Source organism: Arachis hypogaea, chromosome 12, assembly GCF_003086295.3.
Source record: "Arachis hypogaea cultivar Tifrunner chromosome 12, arahy.Tifrunner.gnm2.J5K5, whole genome shotgun sequence".
Classification (NCBI taxonomy): Eukaryota; Viridiplantae; Streptophyta; class Magnoliopsida; order Fabales; family Fabaceae; genus Arachis; species Arachis hypogaea.
In genome coordinates this window covers 30461012-30468858 of record NC_092047.1, presented here as the reverse complement: position 1 = coordinate 30468858, position 7847 = coordinate 30461012, and the positions used below count along the sequence as shown (strand labels likewise).

Genomic DNA, 7847 nt, shown 5'->3' with positions numbered 1-7847 from the left:
AGGAGGAGATTGTTGAGTTAAGAAATTAACTAAATTAATTAATGATGACAAACATTATTTTATTGGACAAATTAACCAATTAGTGTTGATTATGTCTAATTAAATGTTGCAGGCCGAAATTTCTTGTTGCAGTAGCCCAGTAAGATAGATAAGAAAACCAAAGCTGGTGGGCTACAAAACAATAACGGCCCAAAGGAATCAAAGAAATGAAATCAGATGGGCTAAAGAAATCAAACAGGCTAAAAGAATCATAACCGACCTAAGCCCGAATTTATCTCTCAAGCCAATCCCTCCAATCTGCTTCCAATAAAGCAACATTCACTTTTTCCTCTTCGGTCAGAACTCAGAGAAAGAGAGAGAAAGCTTAGCCTCTAAGCTGTTCACCAAAGAAGAAAGAAAGAGAAAGATTAAGCAAGAAAGGCAGAGGTCTAATCACCCAAATCAAACCAAATCAAGCTAAGGCAGAAGTTAAAGGTAACTTATTTCCTCTTGCATGCATCGTGATTTCTTCTCCTCTTTCCCAACTCTCTACCAGTTTAAATTGGGATACATGGGAAAGATGACCTCTGATCAATACTGCTGTGAATCTATGGTCAAATGTGTGTCTTGGGGACCAAGTAGTATCTCAATGGTTCAGATCTGTTTTACCATTGGAAGACTGTTTATCTTTGCTTCCCTGAGGCTTTCGGTCAAGCAAGAGAAAGGCAGATGAAAACTTCCAATTTGGGGATTAGCTGGAAAAAGTGATATGGTAAGTTGGTAGCACACAGCTCAAGGAGTTGACCTAGGAGAGAGAAACTCAGCAACATGCAAAGAGATACAAAAGAAGACTTTTCATCATTCTGAAGCTAAGGAGAGATAACTAGTGTTTTGAGGTTCATGTTCTGAGAAGAGTTTTCTAAAGAAGTTCATCAACTTGGACAGTGCTTCCTAGTCAAAGGAGCATTCCACCAGAATGAGGAAATAAATTAGAGGCAAGCAAATCTAGTTCATCACATAGCAAAGAGGCTGTTGAAGCATTAATCTCCTTCATGTTTTACAGATTGTAATTTTCTTTTTAATGTTTATCTTTCTGTAATTTCTTGAGGTAAAAGGTAGAATGAGAGAGCTCAGGTAAAAGCCTAAGAGTGGAAAGAGGCAGAGTGATATACTTGAGTGAAAAGTCTAGAGTGATTTCAGATTTCTTTAGGTTGATTCTATGTCTTGTATCTTGTACCAGTGAGGTATCCCTTTCTTAGTTGGGTTAGCACTAAGAGTGAAGAGTTAGGTATTAGCATAACCAAGTCAAGTTAGGTTAGAACTTGAGTGTGAAAGGATTGTGTCAATCATGTGAAATTGGTGTATGTAATACTTTAATAATAGTTGAAATTCCACCACTGTTGTGGTGGAGACTGGATGTAGGTTGCATTGCACAAGGAAACCGAACCAGGATACATGATGGTGTCATCTTCTCTCTTCCCTGCTCTGTTCTATTTTCTGGTATTCATGAGACAAAATAAAAATTGTCTCATAAATTTTTTGCTGCTGAGTTCAAACAGATTCAGATTGAAAGTTTGTTTTAAGGGGTTAATATATTAAAGTTAAAAGAAGGCCATAAATTCAACCCCCCTTCTCTAAGCCTTCTACAACCTTCAAAGGAGGAAACAAAGGTGCGAGTAATTGATCAAGGAGACTATTTCTAATTGATCAAGGAGACTATTTCATCTACTTCTCGTGGAAAGATCAGCAATTGATGAAAAAGTATAAGGTAATTGTAGTCCATTTACACACTAGTGAAGGTATCCGAGACCTTCAATTTTTCAATATTCTCCAAATTATTGGTGATTGTGAAGAGCTCGTAATGGTGGTAGGGAATTTTAATGCTATTTCGACTTATCATGAGAAAGAGGGGACATGGGGCAGGTTTAAAACATCATCCGCAATTAAAAGTTTCAACAATTTTATCAATGAAGGTAGAATGATGGACCTTGGTTTTGAAGAAAAGAATTTCACATAGAGTAATAGAAAATTTGGAGGAGTATTGATAGAAAAAAGTTGGATCAGGTCTTATTTTCAGTTGCATTCAGGTCAGAGTACCCAAGGGGCACGGTGACACATTTAGAAGACCCAGGATTAGACCACTGCCCTCTATTAATCAACTCAGATGTGATGAGCAAAATTAAATTTGCTCACGGATACCGGCAAGTGCACCAGATCGCATCAAGTAATACCACAGTGAGTGAATATCGTTCTCACGAGGATTAACGGATTGAGGCAAGCAACGTCCAATTGAATCTCAAATTAGATCAATCAAACTTTGACAAGAGAATTGTGGATCTTGAAGATAAGAAGAACAGATAAGATGAGAGATTCAGGATTGCAGAAGTAATTGAAAAAGGGCTCTTAGAATTAGGAAAGAATTTAGGAATAGGCAATGTTAAGGAGTTTCAGAGATGTTTATTTTCCAGAAATATTAAGATCTTTTCACAACAAATCATAAATAATTGAATCCCAAAAGTCTATGCTAAGTTGAAGACGCTATCCAAAACATGCTCATAACTGTCCGTAGTCAATCATCACTATTAGAAGACGAGATTTCTATCACCTTCACATCTCCCTCTGGGTACTCGGATATATATAAGGATGGTCTAACTCATAGAAGATCACTCCCGTTTCCATCTGAAGGGAAAAAGGAAAGGGTAAAAATTGGGGAGTCCTTAATAGGGTCAGGATAGTTAGTTAGGTTCCTGTTATTATATCACCAGCCAACAACATTAACCAACAGAATACAATTCAATTTTAATAAACACAGAAGTCAAACACACAGCACACACACAATCACAGAGATACAACTCATAGAGAACTATACGCAACCAACTATGATGCATGTCTTTCCCAGTGCAGGTGATGAGCTCATCTATGAGTTTCTACCTACCCCCGACGTAATCCAACACCTTGGTCAGATATGGCTTTTCCAGAGCTTAGTCCCAGACTAAGCACGTTATGAATAACCTCTGTAAGAAACTCTTGTCTTACAGGTGCAGTACTTCTTGTTCTCATGTAAGTCCGTCATAAATCTCTGTAAGTAAACTTCGACTCACAGGCGCAACCCTCGCGGTACTCATGTATGTCTGGAAAAGCAATGTAACCTATGGGTGTTCTTGCGTTACGTTTGGCACTAAGACCCAAACAGGGTTGCATATACTCGCAAGTAACATACAATTTTTTAAAGTCTTTTTATCTTTTTCTTCTACTCTCTTGTGGCAGAGATTTGCTCTTGTGTGGAAAATATCCCTTTAGTTAATACATTCTTTTCTTTTCTATTCTCAACTCTCCTGTGGCAGAGGTTCGTTAGATTCTTTTAGTCTTTGATCTCTGCTCTTCTGTGGCAGAGATCTCCGTAATCATTTGCTTTTCTTTTTTCATTCTTTTACTTTCTTGCTTTCAATATCTCAAATTATTTTCACACCCTTCTCTCGTCTTTCCCTAAATGTCTTATGAAAGGAGAATCATAAGATTCTTAACTTAACTTTGTCTTTTTAAAGCTGTTAGGGATTATAATTATTTTACCTCTCTTTTCTTATTTAATAAAATAATATCTTTAATAAAATAAATAATAATTAAATTAGTATGAGTATAATAATAATAATAAAAGAGTATTAATATTAATATTTTTATTTTGATATAAAAAACTAGTTTATTAAAGAGTTATCTTTAAACTTTCAGAAATGATGTTTTAACGGCAAGCTTTTAATTATTTTTATTTTTAACCCAAAATTTTTATAAAATTACTAAATTAACTTTACATAATTTAATATTTACAAAAATAGCCTCAAAATTTTATAAAATATCCTGTTTATCCTAGAATTTTTACTTATTATCCAAAATACTCCAAAATATATATAATTACTATTTTTAATCTCGATCTTTTATCAAGTTACATTTTCATACTCAAAAATAATTTTATATTGGTAAAAAATACTCCTTTTCAAAACCAAAACCCTTTCTTGTGATCTTTTAAAATGTATACTTGATTTTTAATCCGTTTTCGAACTTTTTAATTACCGATTATTTACAGAGTTTACTTTAACCTTCCAACCACCAAATATTATCAAAATTTTCATTAAATCGTACTTGATATCAGCCCCAAATTCATCAATAATAACTCAGTCGTGGGCTTTTCTTTGTGACCGAACCATAAAGCTCATTAATCATCAAAATTTTAACAAAAATCAAGCATAAACTCATTCAATTTCAATCAATAATCATCAAACCAACAATCACCAATCCAGAACACATTTAATTATTATAGAATTACCAAACCCTACTTCTGTACGAAAACTACGACAACCGAAACTCCAGAGAAGGCTTCTAAATGAGAAATTGAAGAAGAAAATGTCGAAAATCGACTACTCTACCAAATTCCACTTGGTCAGACCTTGCATGAAAGATTAGCGGCTTCACTTTTGTTTTCCTCCCATGAAAAGTGGCGTCATTGAGAAGAGGAAGAAAAAATGAACACTTTAATTGGATTAAATTTTTTATTAGAGTTACAAAACTCATGAAATCGGAGCTTGAAGGTCACGGTTCCATGGGGTTCTTTCTTCCCTCACTCACGGTCTCTCTCTCTTTTCTTTTCCAAATGGTTCAGTCATGCATGAGGATAGAACGATTATAAGTGTTAAATGATGATTATGTGTCAAGGGTGGGGTTAGGTGTCAGACATTAAGATTGTTGAGTCAACGATTCAAGTTATAAATATCTTAAACGGATAATTACCAAAAGCTAGATGTATTAAAATATAAGTAATAATATAGATGGGGATAAATATATATAAGCTACTAATAAGACATTAGTAACATAATGATTATGAGAAATAAAAATATATGACGAAGCATTAGCAACTCTAACACTACAAGAAATTACCGGATTAGCGACCAATTTAGCGACCGATTTGGGTGGTCGCTAAAACCATGGTCGGTAATCAGAAAATAGTGACCAACTTCGGTCGCTAAACGTTAGCGACCGATTTTAGTGACCAATTTGTTAACAAGGTCACCAACCCCCTAACCAAATAATATCGGTCGCTAAATCGGTCGCTGATGTCTGACATGAAAATCTAAAATCGGTCACTAAATCGGTCACTGTTACTAATTTTTTAATTATAGATTTTTACTAGTTATTCACAATATCTATATCGAAATATAGAAATTAAAAGAGACAAAATTCATAAATATCCACAATATCTATATTGAAATATAGAAATTAAAAGAGACAAAATTCATAAATACATCAAATTTTATAATCCACAATCCAAATATACATTGATGGCTTACAATCCACAATCCAAATTCATGGTTCATGGTACATTTATTACTCATATCTTACAACACTAAGCCTGTAAATCTACATTGATCTTCTGACTTTGGAAGCTTGACGTTGCTACACCATATATATCTAATTTCACTTCAACTAGTTCTCTTTGTCAACACTTTTTTCTTCTTCTTTCCTAAAAAAGATAGAGAAGAAGCTAAGAAGTAAAAACAGAAAATTGTATCTTGGGTTGGTTCCAAAACTAAACAATGAAGTAGCTATAATAATAGCAAGCTAACCATCCAAGTTTAATTATATTATATTTCATAAACAAACATTTTTCTAATCAAGACTTAGTTGTAGTTTTTAATTTGCAAGTTAGTAGAATTTTGGTGAACAATGCTATTGCTAAATGCTTAAATCATTTATATATATTTTTTAAATGCTAAATGCTTAAAAATTATATTGATTTGCCAAACCTGAAATTACACAACAATGTTTTTTGATATTGATTAAATTATGCCAACTTATATTATTTTCTGATATTAATTAAATTAAGCCAAGATACCAATTAAAAACCATCTATTAATTCACCTCCAACTTTCCACTTCCTCCAAGCAAAGGTGAAATTTCCTCATTTACTGGGGCACTTTTTGTCATTCCTTTGACACCGATTCCTTGTTACTTCAAAAGAAACAATGTCCACCTGCAACTTTTTCTCTTCCATCCTCAGCACCAGTATTAGAGGATCCTGATAGCCAAGAGTCAAAATTAGACTTAAATGAATGTGGTTCATAACTTTAAATGACCCTGATTATCCTTGTAGATTTTGGTCGTTTCTGTCTTGTAAGAAAATCCTGAAAATATTAGTAGCTTAATATATTAATCCACTTTAAACCAACATAAAAAATAAAAATAAAATAAAAAGATTCTATAATGGCATTATCTTAGCTGCAAGACAAGCTGCTTTTCGCTCTTCAACTTGTGTGATCCGGCCAACCCAGACACAGGGGAATTGAAGAATATGCCATTATCACATTCCGCACGCTAAAGGCAACTTTCCTCATTTCTTTTTATATTGTCTAGTTTCTAGATATTTAAAGAAATCCTTGCATATACAATTATTTTTAGAGAAACTATTAACCCAACTTACTTTGTTTGAATTAGTTCTGAAAATATAAAGCAATATCAAACCTTGTAATCATCTCCATATTTATCAACTAGCTGGCTGATATGAACGCGTTGAATCACAGTCAAAGGTTGAGGAAGAGCACTCCTACCATCTCTCCTCTTCTTTCCTAAGTGAAAATTAAACTACATGCACCTTGCTAAAAGAAATTTAGACTAATATAAATGCCCTGGATATTATTGGAACAAAACTATCAATTACAAGAACTAGCTAAACTAATTATAATTTCATAATTTATTAGAGAAGAAAGCCAATTAATTAAAGCACATCAGAGCTAAAAAATCAGAAGAAAATTCAAAGATAGAAAGCGAGTGGGTTATCGTCTTCTTCGAGGTCACTGCCGGAATTGTCAAGGGCGGAGTAGTCGTCGGCGGGGGGAGGTGGATCCTGAAGCGACTCGGTTTCGACGATTTGTGAAATGCAAGAAGGTTCCACAATTTGTGTCCGAAAACCTAATCGGAAGACTTTTACGATGGTATTAGAGAGAGAGGTTCATATGATAGAACAGGGTGTGTGTGGAGTACTCGATTTCTCTCTCTTGGAAGGGTTGTAAGATCAGATCAAAGAACGAAGAATCAAAAACAGAGAACAAAAAAAAAACCTGAAAACAAATCTGATTTGCTTCTTCCTCCGTGAGCTGGCAAACCTGGCCGGAGCGGGTGGAGGAAGCAGGAGATGAGGCGGCGGTTTCCGTGGGAGGAAGAAGACGACGAGTAGAAGATTGGAGATGAGAATGGTGGGGAGTGGGGTGGCTTAGGGTTAGGCTGGGTAATTAGATACTATCTTTTTTTTTTCAACTTAACGACCTCTTTTGTGACGGATTAATTTATAAAATCGGTCGCTACTTTAAAAATTAGCAACCGATTTAGTGACCACAACTTTAGCGACCGAATTAGCAACCAATCACGTTATTCTATTTACTTATATATCGGTTGCAAAATCGGTCGCTAAATTAAAAATTAGCGACCGATTTTGTGACCAAGAGTCACAAAGACATTCCTTCCTTTGTTTTGGTTGCTAATTCGGTCGCTAAATTAAAAAATAGCGACCGACTTTAGCGACCATATATTCTAGTTGTATAAAACTAGTCGGTTGCTAATTCAGTGGCTATTAGTGACTGATTATGTTAGTCACTAAAATCAGTCGCTAAATTAACACTTAGTAATCGATTTAGCGACCAGTAATTTAGCGACTGAATTAGTGACCAAACAGTTGTTCGCCCTATTTCACTATCAGTTGCAAAATCGGTCGCTAAAACAAAAATAGCGACCGCTTTTGTGACCAACAATTCCAAAGACATTATTTCCGTTTTGGTTGCTAAATCGGTCGCTAAATAAAAAAATAGCGACCGATTTTAGTGACCGAT

At 34.7% G+C, this 7847-nt stretch overlaps 1 long non-coding RNA gene across 2 annotated transcripts; it reads right to left on the bottom strand.

Moving 5' to 3' along the window:
• Positions 1-5259: 5259 nt before the first annotated feature.
• On the bottom strand, positions 5260-7329 carry LOC112727259 (uncharacterized). Of its 2 annotated transcripts, none has more exons than XR_011868450.1 (3): positions 6487-7329; positions 5887-6149; positions 5260-5488 (listed from the first exon to the last, which is right to left on the bottom strand). It is a non-coding gene; the product is annotated as an uncharacterized lncRNA (long non-coding RNA). The 2 variants fall into 2 exon arrangements; XR_011868449.1 differs by having other exon boundaries at positions 6245-7281.
• Between the last annotated feature and the right edge of the window lie 518 nt (positions 7330-7847).